This window comes from Chanodichthys erythropterus, chromosome 10 (assembly GCF_024489055.1).
Source record: "Chanodichthys erythropterus isolate Z2021 chromosome 10, ASM2448905v1, whole genome shotgun sequence".
Classification (NCBI taxonomy): domain Eukaryota; kingdom Metazoa; phylum Chordata; class Actinopteri; order Cypriniformes; family Xenocyprididae; genus Chanodichthys; species Chanodichthys erythropterus.
Window position 1 is genome coordinate 27,237,112 of NC_090230.1, and position 26,373 is coordinate 27,263,484.

A 26,373-nucleotide genomic window follows, 5' to 3' on the forward strand; every position below is an offset into this window, starting at 1 on the left:
TGTAGTTACAATAATATTACAGGACTGTCCATAAATTTCCCATCATGCATTTGCTTTTACAGTTAAAACATAAATAAAATGCACTGTTGTAAAATTTATGGTAAAAATTACATCAATTGATAACGGTGCATAACAAAATTTATTAATTGACCAAATAGTTAATTCTAAAATAAATTTAAATAAATGAACAAAAATGACTGAAAAGCTGCACACACACTGTTTGAGAATGACTGGAATAATACATTAACACACCTTTAACTATCAAATCTGAGAAGCATTTGTGAATCTCTTCAGGTGAATTTTCGTAAAGGTCTGTTTTTCCATCAAGTTTCCATCAAAATCAATAAACACTTCAGACTAAATCTTGTTCACTGACAGATGTGCTGATTTCTGTAAATGTTACATCTGTTCATTTTTCTCACTTTAACATCCTGTAATATATTGTTTTCTTACAGATGGAGAAAAGTGAGGTGATCTGAGCAGATCTTAACTGAATCAGTGTTTCTGCAACTTTATTCCCATTGACGTGATTTACAAAAAAACACACTTAAGCTGGTGCTGATGAAATACTTCACTTACTAATCATAATGCTCGTTTTACATGTTATGGAAAAATAACCTTCCTGTTACTGGAAACACATATAATTTAGGACATTTAGATGAAGGTAGTAGCACCTTATAAACCTGGAATGTATTTACATTATCATTTTGCATGATTATTATAATAAGTGCATTGGTTTATGGTTATGGAAGAGGTTTGTTTGTTGAAGGTTGAGATGCTCTCAGCAGATCAGATGGAGTCGAATGTTTCTGTCATTGTGATGAACCACTAGATGGCGCTTATTCACTCTATTAATATAATGTATTCAGTTCAACAATAACCTACAGTTAGCATTCATATATCTTCATAAATTCATAAATCAAATGCTTTGTGATGTTTTGAACAATAGAAACACTCAAATCATCATTTAACCCTCAGTTAACTCTCAGTGACATCATCGACCATGAGTTCTCAGGACAGTCAACATTATTTACGAAATGTATTAAATCGACAAATTGAATGTGAAGAAGATCTGCACTAAACATTGTACTGTCAGTTTCTACTTGATTTGTTATCGATGTACTGTATGTGCATATGACTGCGTAAAGTGAATAATTCATAATAAAAACAAACTTTGTATTATTGTGATCCAGCACAGAGCTGGTTTGTTTGCTTCATTAGAATTTGAAATCCTTGTGGAGAAAATGAATTTGAACAATACTTTTAAAGTGTATGAATCTGATTGTAACTTTTTTTTGCATGTTTGTATTATGAATATATCATTTTTACTGTTGTTTTTAATAACAGTGTGAATAAATATAACACAAGCTGTTTTAAATAAACTGTTTCAGTTTCAGTGTTATAAATGACCTTTTTTAAGCATATTTAGGTACTAATATTATTGTAATATAATATAATCATATAGTATTTATTCAGATTTTAAATTAGTTTTGAATTATTTTATATTTTGCATTGACATTTTAGTTAAAGTTTAGTCATTTTGATTTTGTTGTTTTTTCATTTTAAAAATAAACGTCTATAGTTTATTGATTTATTATACAGTTTTGGTACTTCAACATAAAATGTTGCCTTAGAAAGTAACCATCACCAAATGCTCTGAGATCCAAGCGCAGCTTTATTGGTGAATCCGGAATAGTAGTCAAATTGCAGGCAAAGGATTCAAAACACACACAATCAATCCAAATCAGCATTCAGACAGGAAACTCTGGTAAAAAGGGGGAAAACACACACAGGAGACATAAACAAGAGTGCCTAGATAAGAAGCATTTGCAAATCCTCAAAGAGAACGACAGAAAAAAAACATGATTTAAACAAACAAAAAAACAAACAAAAAAAAAAACACATGGCTGAGATGAACAATGATGAACAACAGCTGAATTCAATCATTCATGAGGAGCAGGCAAAGGATTAAAGGAACTGAAGTTCATGGCTGAGTGGTCAGGGAATGAGTGCCTTCTAGTGGTCAACCTGGACACACCAGCTGATGACTGTGACAGTAACTGAAATAAATGTATTATTATTTCCACATACACACTGTAAAAAAAAAATAAAAAAAAATCTGTGTTTTTTACAAAGTAATTTTGGCAGCTGTGGTTGCCAGGATCATTTTGTAAAAAATACAGAAAAACTGTAAACACATTTACAGAACAAACTGTAATCTACAAACAAGAAAATCTGAATGTAAATTAGTATATTTTGTACCTTTAACATATACTGACTCCCACCATAATAATTCAGGTTGTAAAAGAGAAAGCCACATGAAGAATCAGAGTTCATCACAAGAAGCTTTTCCATGAGCTGAAGTATATACTAATATAAAGAAGGTGCACAGAGTCATTGTACTGTCTGTCATTGTACACATGTGCTGTCTGGAGCTTCGTCCTGAAGGCTCTGTTGTGCTGTGTATCTATGAACCATGCAAAGTGAGAGCACCGGGGGTTAATATAAGTTCATCCACGTCTGGTGCATTCATGACGGAGGGGGCAATGGCTGCTAAAGATATCTAAACTGTCTATGTGTGTTATAACTGCCGGGGCCTGCGAGAGCTCGACGATAAGAGCTCAACGCGGGATAGAGCTCGACGCATAGTGGTTGATAATTGATTACAAATCTGAGACATCTTGTGTTTGCAAGAGACGCTCTTATCTAAACAGGACTTGAGAGGTCAGATATCGGGTGGCTACGCTGTGGCATAAAAAGTTGGACTCTGTGATAAACATCATCAAGGTCGAAGCTGATTGGTGTTTTGCAGTACCGGTAAATTGTAATAACATTATGAATTTTATTAAGAATGTTATTAAATATTATTAATGTTTATACCCCTATGAGTGCCAACAAACTGAGGATGATTATTTAAACACACTTGCTTTTATTAGTTCTTTTATTAATGATAATCAATTTGCATGTGTGTTTGTGGTTGGGGATATGAACGCGGATCTTGCATGACCAAGCATATGTTGCATTTTAGTGCTGATAATAACTTTATATTATCCAGTCAACTGCTTTTACCTATGGATACCCAGATAGCAATCAATGATTAGAATAATCAATATCACTTTTGCAGCCTCAATTAATGTTTAAATTTAAATAAAAAAACAATGGTAATGTCACTGAATCAATGTTTGCACTCTCAGAAAATGAAACACAACTACAACTGATTTAAAGCCACACAGCCTGAAATCAACTGAAGATAAAAGAAGACAATAAATCTCTCAAGATCTCAGCAGAAGCTCTTTTGGAGAATGAACAGAGGTTTAGAATGTTTTATTGAAAATATTTGGTCATTATTATGGTGATCAGTGTTTCATTTAGTTGGTCAGTTTGACTCTTGGATTTTTGTGTGAGTTTGTGGTCTTTGTAACAGTGTTTACTAGAACACATCATTTGTTGCAAAGAAAACCAGAAAAATGATCACATAGTAGTTTAGCTAATAGAGCAGTTTACAGTCTTGTTCCTGACCAAAGGTGGTCATCCAGAGACAGTGGCAAGAATCCAAACTCCATCAGGTGACAGAAACAGAGTAAAAACCCTTGGAAGAAACCAGGCTCAGTCAGGGGACCAGTCCTCCTCTGGCCAGGCTTTTCTTTTGGCAGAAATACTGTTAAATACCCCTTTTCCAATAAAGAGTAACATGGGCATCAGTTATACAATTTATATTCCCAGAAAACTTTCAGTGTGTCTTTAAACGTGTCAGCATTTTTTATGTAACTCATGTAAATGCATCTGCAGTTCCTCAAACTCACCACTAGAGGTAATCAAACCATCACAGATTGCACTATAATATTTAATCTGCCACTCTAAACACAATTTATATAAAATATATAAACCCTAAACAAGACTCTATGATGAGAATAATATGATTAAACAAAGTAACTTCCTGAGAAACTGGCACAAAGTATCAACACTATAATGAATTTTTCGTCTGAAGCCACTGGATCTTTCTCATACATGATAAATCATACTTGCACTGCATTATATTTCTTTCATTAAACAGTGTGGCAAATGGTAACTGCATTTGAATACAAAACCCTTTCATATATGAAATATTGTCCCTGATTTATCTTTGAGATTTAATCTGAAAATATAAAAGTGTATATTTACAGATTAAATCTCCAAGATAAGTCAAAATATTTCTGTTTATATCTTTTTCTCATCTCCTCTTGTGGATCTGATGTCATAAACCAGAACGCCAACAGTAGCCACGCCCACCAGAGCAGAGACGACCAATCGGATCACAGCTTCAGTAGAACCACGGCTACAGGCGTGGACTTCTGTGGAAAACCAATTAAAGGATTAGTGCACCTTCAAAATAAAATTTCCTGATAATTTACTCACCTCCATGTCATCCAAGATGTTCATGTCTTTCTTACTTCAGTCGAAAATAAATGGAGGTTTTTGATGAAAACTTTCCAGGATTTTTCTCCATATAGTGGACTTCAATGGAGCCCAAATGGTTGAAGATCAAAATTACAGTTTCAGTGCAGCTTCAAAGCAATCTACGTGATCCCAGACAAGAAATAAGAGTTTTATCTAGAGAAACCATCGTTCATTTTCTAAAAAATAATTAAAATTATATACTTCCCTTTCGAAAGGGAACTTCTACTCTGCGTTGGAATACGCAATGGGGAACGTCACGTGACCCAGGTGTCTGAAAGCAACTATCCAATAACTCCAATCTCTGTTGGCCAGAGACAGCCTATGACGTAATATGGCGCGACCGGACATATAAAAGGAGCGCCTGGAGAAACAGAAGACATCTCATCGTCTCTCTGATCGCGACTATATCGACTCTGGTAGGGTTGTTATGTATGCCTTACAAACGTTCAAGAGAGTGTGTTTATCTGTGTCCCTGGGTTTGACACTTGATATACACATTTTTCTGGGCGTTTTTCTATCTGGAGAGGAGCGCGCAAAGATAGTGCTAGAGGGCGCTGTCTGTGTGTTTGTCTGTTGTTTACTGTGAGCGTCTCCCTATCAGGACGCTCCGTTCTTGTTCAGCACTCTTCCCAAGGGAAGAGCTGTCTGCATCTGTACCTGTGATTCTGGCCCCATTTGTGCTGAGGCATAGCTGTGGCTGCAGTCATAGGGCTGGCAGATGAGCTCGTTGGGAGGTTTGAGAGAATTGTATTCTCTCTCTCTAACTTCCCCGCGGCTGACGAGAACGAGTGTTTGACGTCATCGCGTCCGGCGGCGAGCGCTCCTCTGGCTTGTGTATGCAAGCTGTTGTGTGTTTGGGCTGCAGCTGCCGTGAGAGCGCGTTAAGAAAGGGGCCGCGTGGACGGCTCGATGAGATTCACATGCAGTCATGTGAGCAATGACATTCAATTTGATTCCACATATTCAATTAAAATATGGGCAATTAAATATTTATTTGCCTGTATAACTTTATCTTTCAGATGAATCTCTTTTACTGGGATTCTGCATTGTCTGTCATCATTAATTCAATTATTATCAACTAAATTGTCAAAAAAAAATTAAATTGCCTACAATAGTTTATATATTTTGCATTAATGACACTTTAAAAATAAATATTACTAACAATTGTATCAAAGGTAATTTATACATTCTGTAAAAGTTTGTGTGGGTGGTGGGGGGGAATCTTTTCTTTTAGAGGATAAAGGAAGGCAGCACCATTGACAGAATAAAAACGGTGTGTATCGGCGATCACATCGAGGCCATTAATGACCAGAGCATTGTGGGATGTCGACATTATGAAGTGGCTAAGATGCTGAAGGAGCAGACGAGAGGAACGCCCTTCACCCTACGCCTGGTGGAGCCCAAAAAAGCCTTCGGTGAGTCTGGATATTAATATCTCAAATCATATCTGCTGTCATCAAGAACATCTGTGCAAACTAACTGCTTGTTTCTTAAAAGGATATGTGTATATATAAGAGTACAGCGCCATCATGTGGTAGCTATTTTATGTAAAAGTATTTCACATCATATTTTTAATAAACAATTTAATATATATATTTTATTATATCATCATCCCAGGTGAAAAAATACTATAGTAGCCTAAATACTATAGTGTTTTTGAACCATACTATAGTAAATTGTAGTATACTGTATATATTATAGTATTGACAACCCTTTAGTTTTACCTAAAGTAAACTGTAGTGTATATCGTAGTATAATATACCCTAGAGTTGTATAAAACTTACAGTACAGTATTGTGTAAAGTAATTTGTTTATATTAGTTGTTATATTACCACAACAAATTAATTCAAGTACTTTAGTATGGTTCAAAAATTGTATTTACTATTTACTATAGTATTTTTTCACTTGGGATATTACATGAGGTATATTATATTATATTATAAATAAATGATCTCAGGGCAGTGAGGAAATAGGAGTAACTCATAATCCTAAAGAGGAGATTTCCTGAAATTGTGCTTTTCAATGGATTCTGTTTTGAATCACAGAGACGAACGGAAAGTCACATTGCAGCATCGTTAGTCAAGGAAACGTTCCCAGGGTTCAAAGCGAGGCAGACGGGAAGCTTTTAGGGAATCTGACAACCTAAGAAACAGTTTAACACGCACCGCTTGAGAAAGTCGCAGCGTTATATGCATAAGGAATCGTGAACGATAGCCTATATATATATATGAGCTTGTAATTGCTCCGCAGGTCTGATTCCTCCTGCCGTAATTACAGTTTCTAAGCAGTAAATACTAATAATTAGACGGCGGTTTTCCTCCCACAGGTCTGAAAAACAAACACTAATCTCCATCTCTGCACCTCGACACGCTCGGCAGACTGAGCAAATTCAGAATTAGCCTTAATATGCGGCGGCAGAAACGAGCGTGGCGGCTTCTGCTTTCTGTGACAGCAAATTACTGCTGTTAATAATTGAAAGGCCTTTGATTATCATTATAGCATTAGCTAATTGGATGTTTTAGAGTGATGGATTAGCCTTTGTGAGAGAAAGGCGGGTAATTACACTCCCGAACACGCACTGAATTCCCTCTCTGTGTTTGTACATAGAACATCAAAGACATAGCACCGGCTAATTTGACGCTACCGAAAGCTACCTTAGCTAGAAGTAGTGACTGCTGTCTACTTTTCAGTAGCATGAGTAGTTTAGTTAAGCTTATATACTTTAGCATTGTTTATTTAGCATAGATGTTGCCCTCTCAAACTGCTCAAACTGCTTTTTGTTTGTTTGTATGTATGTAGCATAGCTAACTCCTTTTTTACGGTTTAGCTTGATCGTAGTTGAACTATATTGTAAATTAGGAGGTTAAGCAATCACACAAAGAGCACGACTGCAAATGTGATATTGATTTTATGCAACAGTTTAATAAACAATTAAGTGACTTACATTTTAGACACAATATTGCCCGTTTTGTTCCATTTTGTTAACAAAAATTGTTACAAACAGGATTCAGTTTGTTACTGAATGAATCAGTCCATTTGAACGAATTGGTTAAATCAATGATTCAATGACTCACTCATTAATAAAGTCAAAGGCTTCCTTCCTGAAATGATCAGCCTTTTGAACAAATCAGTTGAATGAATGATTCAATGACTCACGCATTAAGGGAGTCAAATGTTTTGTTTCTGAAATGATCAGCCATTTGAACAAACTAGTTGAATGAATAATTCAATGACTCACTCATTAATAAAGTCAAATGCTTCCTTCCTGAGATGATCGGCCCTTTGAACGAATCGGTTGAATGAATGATTCAATGACTCACTCATTAAGAAAGTCAAATTGCATCCTTCCTGAAATGATTGGCCGTTTGAATGAATCAGTTGAATGAATAATTCAATGACTCACTCATTAAGAAAATCAAATGCTTCCTTCTTGAAATGATCGGCTATTTGAATGAATTTGTTAAATTAATGATTCAATGACTCACTCATTAAGAAAGTCAAATTGCATCCTTCCTGAAATGATCAGCTGTCTGAATGAATCAGTTGAATGAATGTTTCAATGACTCACTCATTAAGAAAGTCAAATGCTTTCTTACCGAATGAGTCGTATGCTCTCCAAATGCTCTCACGGCACTTTGATGTCATATGCCGTCCGGTCTGCGCAGTGCCGATGATTCTCGAACAAACCTATTGATTCAGTTACTCATTAAGAAAGTCAAATGCTTCATTACTGAATGAATCAGTCCATTTGAATGAAACATTTGAATTAATGATTTGCTCATTAACAGTGACTGGCAGTTTTAATTTCATATTTATAGTATCTTTTAAATTTTAAAATAATTTCATATGTCATCGTTTTACTTTTAAAACCATTTTAATGCATTTATAACTGCAGGTTAAATGCATTTGTGTCCCCTCTGAGCTGCATTAAACAGTCCGTGTAAATACATCTAAATGCCACTTCAGATGCAGCTTCTGTTTCCTCAGCACTGCAAAGACGCATTTAGTTGATACTGATTTCATTGAATTAGTTAAAGATCAAAAGTGTCTGTAAAAATGTAATAAATGATGCAGATAAAACTTATTGGAAAATGTCTGTCAACTAACCACCGCACAAAATATGAAGAAAAACAAAAACTTAGGAGTCAGCTGTCAACGGCAGCACAATAACACACTTAGCAAAATATCATCTGATCAATGTTATTGACAAAATATTCAAGATATTATTTTTTGTCAATATCGCACACACCTAGTCTGAGAAGAGTTTGTCAGGCTGGACATCAGCACCTCTTTGAAAACAATGCATCAAGAAAAGGGTCAAAAAGTTGGGCATGCCCTACATTTGGCTCCACCCAGACAGACGGGAAGAGGAAGAAGCGAGAGTGAGGTGGGTAATCGATTGTAAACACTGTTGCATTTATAATTGATTCCCCAGCTATATAGGGCGATTTTTATCTACCCTATCCTCTTTTTCTTCCACCTCCTTTGTGTATATATATATATATATATATATATATATATATATATATATATATATATATATATATATATATATGTGTGTGTGTGTGTGTGTAATATATTTATATGCATGTTTATATATATATAAACATATATAATGCTCAGATGCTTCTTATGGTCAGATTGATGGCTGGGCCCATAGTAATTATTTATCTCAGCCCGCTATTTCTGTTTGATAGTAAGAGGATAAATCATAAAATTAGTTTTTTTTTTGGGCAAACTGAAGTTTATAGGTTGGCTAGAGTATATGATGTGCAGGCCACAAAATGGCCGCCTCTTAGCCACCTGTTTTAGAGTAGCTGCTCATCTGCTGTTGTGAGTAGTTTGAGTTAGCACTCGTCACTTCAGTTCATATGTATGGCCCTAATCGGCCACCTGACATTGTTTGCTTGTGAGCTTCACTTTCTTTATCTTATCCATGAGATGTCGAGGTGAAACCTAGGCTTCACTAGGTTTGTGGCCCTGTAAGAAGGCCCGTAGCTTAGCGGCCAGGCTAGAGCTAGGTTAAGTGTGTTATTTACATATAACCTTATGTATACTTTCCCTAGTCAGGTTGTATAGTTCCTAGTTCTGGCCTCCTGCCGAGGGTGTTGTTAGGCTATATGCCCATTATCGCCTTGCTATGTAGGTGCATTTGTTGAGTCTAACAGCTAGGTTGTAGACTGATTTTAGATTTCCTGATGCTGTTATCTCAGGTGGTAGCCCTTATCTTTGCGTAGATAAGTCATGCTGTGTGTGCAAGGCCCACTTTCTAGAACTTTTATGCTATTCCTCTGAGCTTCTTGTTTTCTTTTATAAATTTATTTGACGTTGCTAATGTTTAGCATCCATCCTCTATGGCTCAGTACAGATTTGAGAATCTGTATGGAGAGAATTATTTTCCTCTTTGAAAATAGCATATACATCAAAGCGTTGTGTTTCTTTGAATTTCTAGACTTTTGCCCTACATTATATGTGAGCTTACTTATGCTAGCACCTGTTCTCATTATAGCAGGCTTTTTCATGTAGCTGCTTTTGGAGACACTGGTGACCTAATATTCCCCATTTGTAGGTTTATTGGTGTTACTGAGTGCATCACCTTTTGGATTGCATACTCAGGGTAGGGTTAGGCTAGGCTTTGAGAAAAGCTGGTTTCTATTAGCTCCCTTTTTGTGATCTTGTTAACAGCTATATTGCATATAACTTTGATTGTAGGCTCTTATGGTTAATTAGCCTCCTTCTAGTTAGCAATTGTATTTCTAACAAGTGCTGTTAGCTGATCATAGTTTGCTCACATAGTTTACAGCATTTCACGAGCTGGAGCTACGTGTCATTGGAATGGTAGGCCTCAACAGGCCTCCTTTCTAGTTCACATGTTGGCACAGTTTGTGTTTTATTCTGCAAACAGGCTGAACGCCACTTGTTGCTGAGATTGCAGGCCCCGCGGGGCCTTCTTTTTAGCTGACTTGTTGGCAGGATGCCTGGGAGTCCCAGAACCCATATCACCATCGGCCACGCCCACCTCTGGCGAGTAGGCCTTAAGCAGGCCTCTCATGGAGTATAGCGGCGTAATATGCATTCCTTCTCTAAGTAGTTTGTGAAAGGCCGCTGAATGCATGGCCTGATAGTTGATATGGTCTTGGACTGGCTGATGCCATGTGTTTACTACGGTAGGCCCTAATAAGGCCTCTTTTTAGTTTACATGTTGGCACCGTATGTGTTATATGGACAAACGGGCTGAATGCCACTTGTTACTGAGATTGTAGGCCCTATGGGCCTCCTTTTTGCTGACATACTGGCAGGATGCTTGTGAATCCAATACCACCATTGGCCATGCCCCACCTCTGTTGAGTAGGCCTTAAGCATGCCTCTCTTGGTGTATGTGACGTAATATGCACTTCTTTTAGAAACTAAATCTTTGAATGCATGGCCTAATGGTTGGTATTGTTATGGTTGCCACTTGCTGATGCCACGTGTTTACTAAGGTAGGCCCAGGGGCCTCCTGCATAGCATATTGGAGTTCAGTTATGTATTCCTCTTGCTTTGAGAGTAAAAAGGTGCTTTTTCCGAGTACTGTTCTGAGTGGCTGACCTCTCAGGGTGAGTTCTGGTGGTAAACCTTACTGAGGTTTGGTTATAACTACATCAGCCTCCTTAAGTCTGGATGGATTGTCATGTGGGCACTTTACAGTTTAACTACTGTCATTGAGTCATATGTCCTGCTCCTAGCAAGACAGGTGTTCAAGGTGGCCCTCACAAGCCTGCATTGAATGTCTTTCCATGATTATGTGCCCACAGTATGGTCTACCTGTTAGGTTGAGTCCTGTACTTCCCTGTTAGGATTGTTTGTGTAATAGTGCTTAGCTCCCTAAGCTGATCATGGGTTGTAGGCTTCCATGAGGCCTCCTCCTGAGGTTCAGCACTAGGCTGGTTTGTGCTCCCCCGTATCAGGGTTTCCAGCGCACAGTCTGTGTTTTTACTCTACAGTTGCTGAACGCCACTTGTTGCTGAGATTGTAGGCCCCAATAGGCCTCCTTTTTAGTTGATTTGTTGGCAGGATGCTTTGGAAAAGACCTGACCACCTTAAAAAGGCCACGCCCCACCTCGACAGATAGGCCCTAATCAGGCCTGTTCACACTGGGTGGCAGCGTTCTAAGTATTTCTTCTGAGGAAGTTTCAATACTAAATACATAGCTTCTGGGTGGACAGGTTATGGCAGCCACTTGCTGAGGCCATATATTTACTTAGGTAGGCCTCTTCTCGGCCTCCAGTGTAGCATTTGGAGTTCAGCTGCGTACTCTTCTCGCTGTGAGAATTTATGGTGCTTTTCCAAGTACTTTGAGTGGCTAGCCCCTCAGGAAATGTATTCTGTGGTAACCTTACTGAGGTTTGGTTTGAACTGCATCCGTTAATAGCCACCTAGAGCTCTAAGGTTGATCTATTCAATACTCCTAGGGATAGCCACTGGACTTATGCCATATGTCTAAACATTGCTAAGCCCTATGGGCCGCCTTTTTCAACATAGTGGTATATGTTGACGTGTATTTCTCTCTGAGAACCCTTATATACACTTCTGGTTGGCCAGGGGCCCAGATGATATTTAACTTCCTTTGTGTCGGTTATTTATCGTTCTTCAGTGCCTAAGAACACTGCCACAAGCTGATGCCACGTGTCTGTTGAGGTGATAGGCCCGCACGGGCCTTTCTCGACTATGTTTTGGCATATGTTGTACTCCTCTTGCCTGAAAGGGTAAAAAGGTGCTTTTACTGAGTACACTGTTCGTTGGATTGTGTTGGGTAGATTATCATGCGGGTACGTTGAAGCCTCTTATGCTGCCATTGATTATACTCCCCTCAATATGAGGGTTCATAGCACTCAGCTGAGTTCTCCAGGATGCCCGTCTCTACGCATGGGATTGAGTTGCTCCTGCCCGTTTGCAGTCACTTTTACCCACTCCCTTCTGTGAAGGATGCCTTTTTGAGATTCTGTGTTCAGACAGGGATTGGCCAAGACTAAGCTTGTCTTACTATAGACCAGGTCTGCCTCCCTGGTGGCATTGGGGGTGACTTTGTTCCCCTCTAGTGACTGGTTGGGGTTCCCTGGCCTCATTCCCTAGAAGAGACCACTTTGTCTGCGGAAAAGTTGATCTCAGATGCTTTAGCGGCCTTATTAGGCCTTCTCTCTCTATAGAGGAAGGCTTTCTGTAGGCTCAGCTTGGGCTGTTGGCCATAGGGAATGCTGTCACTGACAGCCTGGTGTGACCCGAGGGCGAGTTGCTAAGCGTTTCCTTCGAAACTGCTCGAAGTTTGTCAGCCATATTTTTTGGCATGCCTCTCCTCAAGCATGGCGGCGTGGGTATATCGTACCCCATTGTGTATTCCAACGCAGAGTAGAAGTTCCCTTTTGAAAGAGAACATCTTAGGTTACGTATGTAACCATGGTTCCCTGAGAACAGGGAACGAGTCTCTGCATTTTCTTGCCATGCTTCGGGTTGCCTGCCTGCAGAACAGTCCCTCAAGACGATAGATGTCTTCTGTTTCTCCAGGCGCTCCTTTTATATGTCCATGTCATGCCATATTATGCCATAGGCTGTCGCTAGCCAATAGGGATTGGAGTTATTGGATAGTTGCTTTCAGACACCTGGGTCACGTGACGTTCCCCATTGCGTATTCCAACGCAGAGTCTCGTTCCCTGTTATCTGGGAACTAGCTCTCTTCTTCTTCTCTATTAGAATTCCGGCAGTGTAGACACTGCTAAGTGTATTACTGCCCTCCACAGGTCAAAGTTTGAACTAATTGTTATATTCTTGCACTAGCATATTGTATATGACAATTTAGTCATATATGTTTAAAGCATCTGGAGGCCATTGAAGTCCCATATATGGAGAAAAATCCTGGGATGTTGAACAGCAACAGAAGTTAAATTTATTACACCATTAGATTGTATTTATGAGCGAGTCACTCAGTCACAAAGACTTTTATGTATATGACTACTCAACATATACAGAAATATTGAATGTTTTTGATGACAGTTTAGCTGCGATTATCTTTACTTCATACAGTCCAGCATGTTAAGTTCTGGTGTTTCTGATGGTCAGAGATCCAGTTTGATCGTCCAGCTTCAGTCTGTCTCTGAATCTCCCGTCAGGAATATCATATGTAGACAAGATTCCTGCCTCTCTATTGATTTTAGCTATGAGAGACTTTTCAGCTCCATATTTCCACAGTATGTCATCATGTTTATATATTTCAGTAATATCAGTGTGAAGAAGCACAGAATCTCCCTCCATCACTGACACTGACTGTATTTCATTCGTTTCAGCTCCAAACACACCTGAAGAACACAAACAGGAACATATTAAAACATTTGTTGGTTTACAGTTTTGTTTAAATGTGAACTGCTACAAAATGTGAAGAGAATCCGATGAAAAAATGCCGACCTACACATAAGTTGAAACAACTCAGCAATTTTTAGAGTGAAATGCAAATTCATTATTGTAATTTCCATTATTCAGATCTCACTATTGTAATTTTAAGTTTAATCTCTAAATTTAATTTGATTTAACTGTTTAGAACTGCAAGTGAAAATCATCTTAGCTTGTTGCTGATTTTAAGACGTGAAAATGTTTTCTAACTTCAGATCAGACGCCGCCAGCACAAACAGAACAAAGCAAGCATTTGAAACATTTTCTTCAGTTGTTCAGTAAAAATGATGTAATCCACTGAAAACAACCGAGCTGTTCATCTGATGTGTGAATCCTCTCATGAGTTTGACCCTCCTACACACACACACACACTGAACGCATGTAATAGCCTATATATAAATGTTATTCAGACTATAATTATATGAAGTTCAGCTTCTGAGAGAAACCAAAATCTGCTGCGGTTTTATTTCCTTAGAAACATGATTCGTTCTGTTGGAAAAATATCTTATAAAGAAGAATTACCATATATGCATGTTTGAAGGTCATCATCTTCCTGATTTTATGAACATCCTGTCAATACACCATAAATCCTTTTTTCAAAACATTTTTTTTTTTTTTTTTTTACCATGATTCATTATAGTCGGATAGAACTAGGGTCTTTGGGGTGGTAGTCAGTGTTTCGACCGCAGGAAACAGGGTCTAAATAACGTTCCTCTCAAAAAAATCATTATCTGAAAGTATCTGCTTGCTAGGTAGTACTTTTTCAATGTTCCAGAACTTTTGCACTGAACATGCTGATTGGTTGAGTTCACGCAGCATTTTGATTGGTTTTATTTCAGCTGTCTTTTTTAAAGTCTGTTGCAGTGCGTGCAGTAAGAGTTGTTTGCTATTTGAATCAACAATGGAGTTTAGATGGACTGTTGATGAAGTTTAGGCTTTATTTAGCTTATATGTGGAGGATGAAATCCACCGGGAACTGGAAAGTCGCACTCAGTCCTACGTCAGTTAGTTGTCACCAGAGTTGGGAGCGTTACTTTTCAGATGTATTCTGTTACCGTCACAAATTACTTCATAAAAAAGTATTCAGTAACGTAATCCAAGCACCACAATATGAAAGTAATGTAATCTGATTACTTTTGGATTCCTTCAAGGTCACATACTGTTTATAAATAAAGTCAAATAAAAAGCAATATCATCAAAGTACTTTATTTAATATGAATTTAAAAAATAAAACTAATACAAAATAGGCTATTAAAACTAAGCAATTGTGTCTTGTTTCACCAACTAGAGATTACGCTGCCCCGTATATATATTTATTTATTTTTTATTTCTTTACTATACAAGGAAAAAAATATATAGTTTACACACAACATTAAAAAAGTCTACACCATCTACATATTAGTCTATTTCAGAATACATGTTGATCAAGGCCGTGATCTTTATTAACCCTTGACCCTGAGGTGTTAGTGGTGGGAGTTCTCCTTTGTGAAAAAAAAAAAAAAAAAAAAAAGTTCAGTTTTGAAATTAGTACGTCTGAAATTTCCAGACGTAAAAGTTTTTTTCCTACAGGAAGCATCGTAATTACTCTGGCAGAAATACTTAGACAGAGAGTCAGTCTGGTGAGTAGAGTCACGACTGGCAGCAGAACAGGGATTTGAAATGTTGTAAAAGCGACAGGGAGATGATGGTGTTTTTAGGTGTTTTACTGAACAGATAAATTGCCATAGCTCTCTAACAGAGTTGATTATAAAGCATTAACTGTTGTGAAGCTCATTTCATTATGGTTGGTGTAGATGTGCTGATTTATTTTCAAGGAAGTACCGTGTCTATTAAGGGGTAAAGATACATTAACATCTTCAGCTAGTCAGCTTGAGATCCTTTCCATCTGCACTGGTTATATCTCTGAAGAATAGTAGTGAATGATTTATTAGTACAATAATCATATTCATCTGCATTCAAAACACAAACAAAACAATGTTCTTGAGGGCCAAAAGTTACATAGTGTACCTTTAAATAAAAGTTAGAGGTCAAACTCTGAAGAGAAATATCTCCATGTTTACTTTATTGGTCATTAACTTTTAAATGCATCATTATGCAAAGATGAGGAGAGTTCTCTGCATGAAAGACCCACGACTGCAGATCAACGTGCGACTACATTTCTCTCCGAAACGGTAGGAAATTAAATTGAATTAAATATGGAGGATTTTAACTGTGACAAGATGATTGACAGGGCAGTTTAAACACTTACAGGTTGCGTAACTAAGCGACAGAACGTCCGTAAAAGACGCAATTATGATGAGGTAGTGTGTCCACAAGCTTGCATACTCTTCTGCTACACACTCAAATGTTTTTTTTTTCTTTACAAAAAAAGTACATACTTTTAGGATGTAGTATAAGTAGGCGAATTGGGACGCAGCATCTATTCCTTAGCAAAAGTTTGTCTCAGCAGCTTTGTGAATAGGCTTTAAGAGAAAACTCTTAGCTAAGAACTTTTACTGCCATTTAGCAGAACTCTTAGTGGTAAGATAAAATGTTTCGTGAATACGGCCCCTGGTCTGTTGATCAGAATTTAACGCAACCAAATATTCACTCCTCTCACTGCATCTGCACACTGTCATACTGTTTTTCCACCTCAAGATACTCAACATCTCTGTAGTTCTTCCATTGAGTTTGGTTTTAGTTGGTTATTTAATGCTATATGAATGTAACATCATGATTGACAGCAGAAGTATGGGCGGGACATCAGGATCACTACTGCACAACCTGGGCTCTGAATGATGAATCAACCTTTACTGGGATATAATGGGCCTGTCCAAATACCCACATTTGCAATCTTGGCCACAAGAGTGTGTGTACATGACATTGCATTCAGTTCTGCATTACCAGCCACCACTGCTTTGTAGTGATGAGTCATTCATGATGAGTCACTTAACTAAGTGTGGACCAGCTGTTCTGATGCCAAACTGTTCCTCAGTTGTGCTGACTGATGATGGGAAAAGACTTACTGATCACCCAGTTTAATGCTCATTGGGTTGGGTTATGGTTGAGTCACGGTCGCCACGTACTCTTGTCTACTTTCCAGTGGAGGTGTTTAGCATTTCAAATGATCATGTGATCTCTGACAGGGACACACACCCCTGATACGTAACATCTGAGTCGTCTATAAATGCAGCTCCATTCATTCACAGTAATAAAGCAGGTATGAGAGGAAACATGGAGAAAAAGAAGTTTTTCCTTAGTTTGTTTGCAGTTACTGCATTCTTGCACGGTAAGACATTTGTTTATTTCTCTTCAGGTTGAAACCAAATAATTGAATATATATATATATATATATATATATATATATATATATATATATATATATATATATATATATATATATATATATAGAATATATATATTCTACCAGTCAAAAGTATGGAAACTGAAAATGGTAAAAGATTTTTAATGTTTTTAAAAGAATTTTTGTCTGCTCTCCAAGGCTGCATTTATTTAATTAAAAATAGAGTAAAAACAATGATATTGTGAAATATTATTACAATTTAAAATAACTGTTCTCCATTTAAGTATATATATATATATATATATATATATATATATATATATATATATATATTTATTAGGGGTGACCCTGAATAGTCGACGATTCGAATCTTCGATAGGATGAGCCTGATTCGACTACCAATCTCACAGTCGAATCGTCGCAGGGGTGTTATGAGACGAGATATGGGGGCGCTGATTTTACATAGACAATATAATATATAATATTTAATATACAGCCTATTATGTTAATACTATAAATAAAAATGTGGAAAGAAAGAAGCTTTTAATAAATATTTTTAATGTGCGTGAATAAATCCAACCTGTGACCGATTTAAGTTTCACTTCCATGATCCGTGACCGGCAGATGAGCATCTTCACGGCAGGGATTAAATCTTTAACAATGTCTGGGATAAAGTGCAGAATTGGATGCACTTTGAAATGGTAAAAGATGATAAAAAAAACGTATGATGCAAGTTGTGCCAACAGCTCATGTCCTAATACTCAACAACGACAAACACTGTGGCGCTTCGCTTCTGCCGGCCAACGAGCTGACTATAGCGCTATTTGAAAAGACTCAAACGGACACAGTCAGATCGCGTGAAAGACTGGAGTATTCTCTCTCAGTCAGGTAGGGTAGCTACAATTGATTTCAAACTATTTCAGCCGCTTGTAATATGATTTTTTGGATGCTGTGAATGTTTAGCTAAGACTCCCAGCTAACACACGACGTAACAGTTACGTAATGTATTCGTACTTTTTGGTAATGTCATGACTTACTAACTGACAACGTAACTACGACGTCGCATGCCAGTAATTTCATTACCTTCAGATTACCATCTCACAACGTCGTCAGTACGTTCTCCTAACGTTATAAGATTACCAAGAACGTTCCAGATACGTCCTCTATTCGTAATATATTGGTAATTCCATGACTTACTAGTAACGTAACTACAACGTTGTATGCCCGTAATAATATTACCATCAAATTACCATATCACAACGTCGTCAGTACGTTCTCCTAACGTTATAAGATTACCCAGAACGTTCCAGATACGTCCTCTATTCGTAATATATTGGTAATTCCATGACTTACTAGTAACGTAACTACAACGTTGTATGCCCGTAATAATATTACCATCAAATTACCATATCACAACGTCGTCAGTACGTTCTCCAAACGTTACAAGATTACCAAGGACGTTCCAGATACGTCCTCTATTCGTAATATAATGGTCATTCCATGACTTACTGGCAACGTAGCAGCAACGTCATGTGCTCGTAATTTCATTACCATCATTTACACATTCTTTATATGTTATTATTACCAGAATTTGCAATATAAAACGTGTAATTAAATGTCAGACACAAGACTGAAATGTCCCCTTAAGAAAAAAAATGTTTCTTTTCACCAAATCAGAGTATGGATGACTGGTTTTTATATATAGTGACGTGACATACAGCGCGCGCCTCCACAAATGTAGTGCGCGCGTGCCCACAGTATGTTAATAAGAGTGTAAAGTTAATTTTTCTGAGAGAAGAATTTATTTTTCCGAGGTGACAACGAATAAATGGCTTTTATAAAAATGTATAAAGTTAACTTTGGAAAGACGCAAAACCTTTTTTTATTGTTATGTTTACGTTAGTGCAGGTGGCCGTTAGAGTTGCCATGGCAACCGGGAAAACATTCAAGCTGCTGGAGAGGACAGCGTCGACGTTTCTCCGTGTTTCTCGTCAGTTTTATAGCAATAAAGTTCAACAACTGCGTCAGATTGGTTAAGTAACATTACCCACAGTCTACTTTAAGTACTTTTGTTAATATTTTTACCTCTGTGATTTCCTTGATCGTCTGAAATATATGTTAGCAAAATGTTACGTTAGCATAGCATATGTTTTTAATGATACTGAGAGCAAAACGTCTTGAATGCTTTTATTTTATGTTTCGTTGTAGGCTATATGTTTTTATTTATAGTTTGAGTGTATTTCATTATTTTTATTTGGAGTTTTGTTCATGTTCTGTGTGTTTTTCAAAATAAATGAATTGAATTCATTTCGAGTCTGCATTCATCGTTCACAGCTGTTGGAATAGCCTTTACATTAGTTTGGGCAAATGAGGACATAAATTAGGTTAAACTACTGCATGTCCGCCCATAGAAAAATAAATAAATATAAGAATTACCAACTGATGACCAACACACAACTATTGATACACAACGTTGCCACGACGTCGCAGTTACTAACTGGCAACGTCACAAAGTTACGTTGTGGCGACGTATAGGCACCTTTCACTTTTCCGGTTGCCACGACGTAACTAGTTACGTCGCCACGACGAAAGTTTGGTCACCAAATTACGTTGCAGTTACGTAACAGTCACGTATTTTGGTTAGCTGCCACTCCAGTTTAGCGTTTATTGTCTCTGCAGTTAAAAAGATTCTAGCTATACTTTCGTTATTTTAATAATTTTTCTAATTTTTATTTATTTATTGATCACTCTGGGTTATCTAATTTAACTATTTCTGGCTCGTGTTTTGAATATATGTTCCCCTGCACTTTAGGCATTTTGCAGTTTGACGATCATATTTCATTTTTTTTTTTTTTTTTAATAGGTTAGGCTATTTTCATTTATTAGAACGGTATATTCTGTTCTAATTCAATTCTGTAAATTAATGTTTGAAAAAAAATATATATATAGGCCTATATATATATTTTTTAAATTAAATTAATTTTTGTTTTGTTTTTTGGTGCATCAGTGTTGCGCTGTAGATGAGTTAAAGTAATTTAGCCGATGTAATTTGATTTGCCGACATATGATATGTATATCTATATCTGCAGTGTGGCCTTTCTGCAGTTATTAATATATATATTTTAAAGTTTATTGATAAAAAATGTTTTTATTCTTTTTTTTTTTTTTATATATCTTTGAGTTGTGTTCCGTACATCGTGGCTGTGAATTTTTATCCACATTGCCTTTCATTTGTTTAAAAAAGATAAAATCATTGTCAGTTTCGTATATCACTTGACAGGCAGCCCAGCAAACATTCGGACGTCTATTGGCCGTTGAAAAGACGTCCGTCCGACACGTCCCGTCATGGTTGAAAAATAGTTCCAAAATGAAAGTTGAACCGACGTCTTTGACGTCTTCTGGACGTGAACTGCACGTCTTTTCTGCACGTCCGTGGACGTCTAAATGTGTCGTCTTCTGGACGTGTCAGTGCGTCGTCTTCTGGACGTGTAAATGTGTTGCTGCATATTTCAAGTGTATATAAGCCTAATTATGAAATAATCACACACCCATTGTGTAACATCGTGAAAGGCAATTAATTATGTCTTGAGGTTTAACTTGACAAAAGGTTCAAAATCGGTCCAGTCAGACCTGAACATACATTAAAAAAACACGTGTACATCACGAACAAGAACACATTATTTGTGGACATAAGCAAAAAAGAAGCATGTTCTGATTTAGCACTTTTTATGTTTTTGGAACGGTTTAGCATCTGTTAACCAAATTAACACAACAAGTACAAAATACTTAATTATATAAAGGGATAGTTCACCCAAAAATGAAAATTCTGTTATTTACTCACCCTCATGTTTCAAATCTCTATACCTTTCTATGTTCTGCTGATCACAAATATATTTGGAAGAATGTTTATAACCAAGCAGATCTCACAACCCATTAACTACCATTATAGAAAAAAATTATGATAGTTAAGGCGGTGAGATCTGCTTGGTTACATTCTTCCAAATATCTTTGTTTTCAGCCGAAATTAGAAAGTTATACAGGTCTGAAACATGAGGTTTTTTTGGTCATTTTTGGGTGAACTTTCCCTTAAACACATTACAGCGGTTTGGCTTATTTTTTTCTATCCTCCACCCCCAGGTCTTCCTGGAGCGTGCTTCAGATGTTCCGCCATTGCTGCATCTATTACGGTGTTGGTAGTATTTGGGCTCCACCTCTTCACAGCATCTAAGGGGAGAAAATATATATATTTTTATTTCTGTTCATAACTTTGTTGACAGTCTCGAACAGAATATCCACCAACCCTGGACAGTTGCTGGACCTAAATGTGAAAACAATTGAAATAAGATAAACTTGACAGATCAACTTGACATCAACATCTTAGATGGATTCTTCAGAGAGTTTTAGGTCACTCTCTGAATCCATCTTCTTTAGAGATGTTGTAGACCTGCCAGGGTCCAGAATGCCAACTATTTTGAGTTTGAGTTGATCTTTCAAATCGAACAACATTGAAAAGAACTTCCTTTGAAATTCTGAAAGAAAAATTAGAGTAATATGTACGCACAACTGGACACCTGAATAATTCTTCATTATGACACTTGCAGTCGCTATTTGAGTTTATGCAGAGCATAACATTTTACAGTTTATTTGGACACTTTTTCCAAGTCTTTTTTGCCTGCTGATTTCAGGTAAAAATAAGGTTGTGAAAACAGAAGTGCAAGACTGAATTAACAGTGAGCAAAAACACTTATTGTCATTCAATACTTGGTTTAAAACCATAAACTAGTACTTTAACAAAAATTGCATTTGCATTATATTTTACTGGCCAGTGTTTTAAAACCACCACATATAATATTTCTTACTTGTGGTTGACATGGGATAGGCGCTCCTTGAGGGTCTGGTACCACCTATTGAAAAAAAAAAAAAAAAATGAAAAAAGAAAATAAATAAAACATTGTAAAATGTTAATTCAATTGAGGATAGGACAACCCCATGGCTGGAACAAACATACCGTCAGGTCTGTGCTCACTCCTCGATGCAGCTGTCAAGAGGCAAAACAACATTACGAATTGCTGTTATTAATTTTTCCGGACCATCGTGTAGAAGATGTGATTCAAAGCTGAATTTGTCATCATTACTACAGTCTTAAGAGTCACAAGATCCTTCACAAGTCATTCTGATATTCCGAATTAATGTTCAAGAAACATGTATTATCACTATAAATGTTGAAAAATTGTACACAACTGTTTATCAGGATTATTTGATGAGTATAGAGTTCAAGAGAACAACATTTATCTGAAATATAAAGCTTTTGTAACTTTGATCACAGGAATAAATGACATTTTATACTATTTTTAAAATAAAAAATAGTTATTAAAATTAAAAATATTCACAATATTATTTTATTATTATTATTTATTTACTTTTTTTAAAATGCAGCCTTAATGAGCAAAACACACTTCTTTCAAAAACAATCAATTAGTACAGTTTCCAAACTTTTGACTGGTAGTGTATATTGAGCTGTGTTGTCACTAAGGTGGACTGCGTTTAAAATAAGATGTGACTAAAGTTCTCACATACACTGGGGTGCCCTCTGGGACTGCAGTGCCAGCGAAGAATTTGGGACAGGAGACAATACTGAATACACATTACAAACAAAAGGTGTGAAAAATAATACAAAGCTATTTAAGGCAGAAAATGTCACATTAATTGTTGAACACTGTAAGTGTACGATTAATTAAAAATGCTCTTTATGTGGATGAAATTAAACAAGAAAACAATACTATGCCTCTTTCGGTTGCCCCAGATGGCCTGGAGAACGTTTCATAAGTTCTCCGTCTGGCAGATGGCTGTTCGTTATGTGAACCTGAGAGACAAATTGCACGTTATTGCAAATTGCAAGTTATTTAAGGTCAGAAAGGTCACATTAATGAATGAATAACAGCATAACTGTACAATTACCAAAAAATAAATAAAAATCATCTTTAGGTGTATGACATTAAACAAGAAAACAATACTATGCCTCTTTCGGCTGTCCACGATGGCCTGCAGAACGATTCCTGATTTCTCTGTCTGGAAGATGGCTGTTCATTATGCGACCCTGCGAGACAAATTACACCTTGCATGTAATTTCATTAAGTACAATAAACATACACATGCAAAATGTATAAAAAAAAAAAAAAAAAAAAAAAGCACATAGTTGTCTCAAATATTAAAATAAATCACTTTTTAAAATCAATTTTTTTGGATATTATGTTGATATTCAGGCAAAACCCGGACTCACGGAATACATTTTTACTTCTAAATGAGAATGACATATTAAAGGCAAAAGTGACATTTTTTTGTGTGCTATCACCTGTGTAAACAAAATACACTGAAATAATTTATGTACATTTTTGAGTTTCATATCTTTTGGTACTCAGAGGACATGATTAGCAATTCTAAAATTACAAAATATTTTAAAGCAGTTACTGAAAACAAACATGTTCGAATCCAGCTAAACATTTCAATCTCTTTCAGATAATTTACTTTCTGAAAGAAACTCTCAAAAGGCTACATTAATAATTTAAAGTAATAACTTTGACTGTATCATTAAATATACTTTATACTATGGTGTACCATGTATAAATTCAAGGTAATTTTTAGCCTAACGTTAGCTAATTTTAGCCATACCTGGTGAATTTCAGTTGACAATGTACGCATCATTTCTCTCGGTTCCTTCGTGTCAAACGCGTAAAACTCAAGCACGTTAATCAAATAATACAAAATGTACTTACCCAACAGTAGATTTTATAAATATATACAGACACAACTCCCTCCTCAATTGCTCCTCTCCTCGTGGTTGTATGTTCCAGGACAGGTGAACGCTTAACCACTATCGCGCGAAATAATCATAAATAATCATCTTTCTCTCGAGTTTTTTTGGCGGATTGGCCAACCATCGTAAAAGGTGCATGTCCGCCACCTACTGGTCTGGAGTGTGAAACGTACACGGTTTAACTATAGAAGAATAAATAAATAAAATAATCCTGATATTGCATACATAATTCAAATCTTCAAACTCTTTCCAATAATATTGTCTTTTTTAAATACTTAAACTTCTCCATATATTCTTTATTGCATTACTTTACAGAACTCCCATCAGTTTCTTTTCTTGGCACCGCGAGATAATCTATCCTATCGCGGGATTTTGGAATATCCCCAGATGTTGGCAGCGCAGTTTTTGCAATTACTGAGACCTATATGGTGACCGGATATATATCTGTTTTACATGTACATTCCATGAAAATAATAACAACGAATAGACCTACATAAATCAGGTTGAAATAATGACTAAAAATCAGTAGCTTGCAATCACTTTACCACACTGGGCACTTTATGATTACAATTTATTTAAACAAGATAAATTAAATATATTTACTTTGTATACAAATCATGTATTTCATAAAGAAAATTATTTTTTTCCCCTGCTAGTCTTGCTTGACGAGACGTGTTAACGACGTCAGTGGACGTCTATTCACAACCTCTTAAAACCCTCTTAAAAACTACTTGGTGCACTTTATTTAATTATTGCAGTATTAACCAAGGTGTAATCACAGCTTTTGCATATTGAACAAGGATTTCACAGAGGGTCATGATGGACGTGTAATACACGTGTAAAAGTCTTCTCACAACCGATTTACAACAGGGTATATATTAAACTACACGCAGCTAAAAGTCAAAGTAACAATTATACATGCAACCCCATTGAACTATAGACATGTACAAACATATCTGAATACATTTTTAGGAAATGTTCTGTGTTACAGATTTATGCCGTCCTACCGCGATTATTTTTGGCCGGGGACACGACGTCGCCGTCGGACCAATGTTTGTTTTTTTTCTGGGAAACAAAGGTTAAATGTGTCCAGAATAGTTTTCGTAGTTTTAGTGACAATAACATAAATTATAAACCAAGTATGAAAAATGTCAAGAGTTTTCGTGTTATTAGATTTTTAACAAAAATTACACTTGTACCAAGAGGCTGTTTTGCTCTACAGGTGCGATAAAATGTCTCCAGTCGGACAAAACCATTTGCTTGCACTGCAAAAAAAAGCTGTTCTTACTTAGAATTTTTATCTTGTTTGTAGTCCAAATATCTAAAAATTCTTAGATCAAGAAGCATTTTCTTGACAAGTAAAAATTATTTTCTTGTTTTTAGGAAAAATAAGTCAAAATTAAGCAAGTTTTTCCGTAAAACAAGCAAAATAATCTGCCAACTGAAAACAAGATTATATAGCTTATTTTTGGTTTGAAATAAGATTATTTTGCTTAGCCCATTGGCAGATTATTTTGCTTGTTTTAAGGAAAATCTCACTAAATTTTGACTTATTTTTCCTAAAAACAAGAAAATAATTTTTACTTGTCAAGAAAATGCTTCTTGATTCAAGAACTTTAAGATATTTTGACTAGAAACAAGACAAAAACTCTAAGTAAGAAAAGCAGTTTTTGCAGTGTAATACTTAAAAAACCCCAAAACAAAACAAAAAAAAAGTCATTCTGAAAATATAATTATATTTCCTTTAAATACTCTCTATATACAGGCAATACCAGGCGTGATTTATAATGAACCGTTCACTCTTTCTTCAGGTGTGTCTGCTGTTGGTTCAGTGTCAGTGTCTGTGATGGAGGGAGATTCAGTCACTCTAAAGACTGGAGTTAAAACAGACCAACAAAAGAGAATTCATTGGTATCTTAATGGCAGTCGCATCGCCCGCATCAATGGAGATCTCAGTGATATCTGTACAGATGTTCAGTGTGATGAAATTAATGAGAGCTCTGAAGAGATCAGAGAGAGATTTAAAGACAGACTGAAGCTGAATAATAAGACTGGATCTCTGACCATCATGAACATCAAAAGCACGGACTTTGGTGAATATATATCAGTGATCCTGAATATCAGCGACAAAGAAATAATCTTCTATGTTACTGTTGATGGTGAGTCATTATGTTTAAAAGCAGGTTATGTTTAAATGATATCAGCATGTTCATCCCAGTGACACTGAGCTGTTTTTCTATTGGAGATCCATTCACTTTTAACAGGTTTTTTTTCCCTGTTTATTCCATTTCTTTATTTTAAACACATCTGTAATTTCATACTCTTAGTTTTAAGTTAATTGGGGAAGTACAGAAGATTTGATGTAAAATGTGTAAAGATCTCATATAATGACTGCATAATATTAAATCAATGTTATTGT

The 26,373-nt window shown here is 36.4% G+C and overlaps 1 long non-coding RNA gene across 1 annotated transcript; it reads right to left on the bottom strand.

The window, feature by feature from the left end:
- Nucleotides 1-22,748: 22,748 nt before the first annotated feature.
- Nucleotides 22,749-23,978, bottom strand: LOC137028823 (uncharacterized). Its single transcript, XR_010896206.1, has 3 exons — nt 23,914-23,978; nt 23,160-23,237; nt 22,749-23,003 (listed from the first exon to the last, which is right to left on the bottom strand). It is a non-coding gene; the product is annotated as an uncharacterized lncRNA (long non-coding RNA).
- Nucleotides 23,979-26,373: the final 2,395 nt, after the last annotated feature.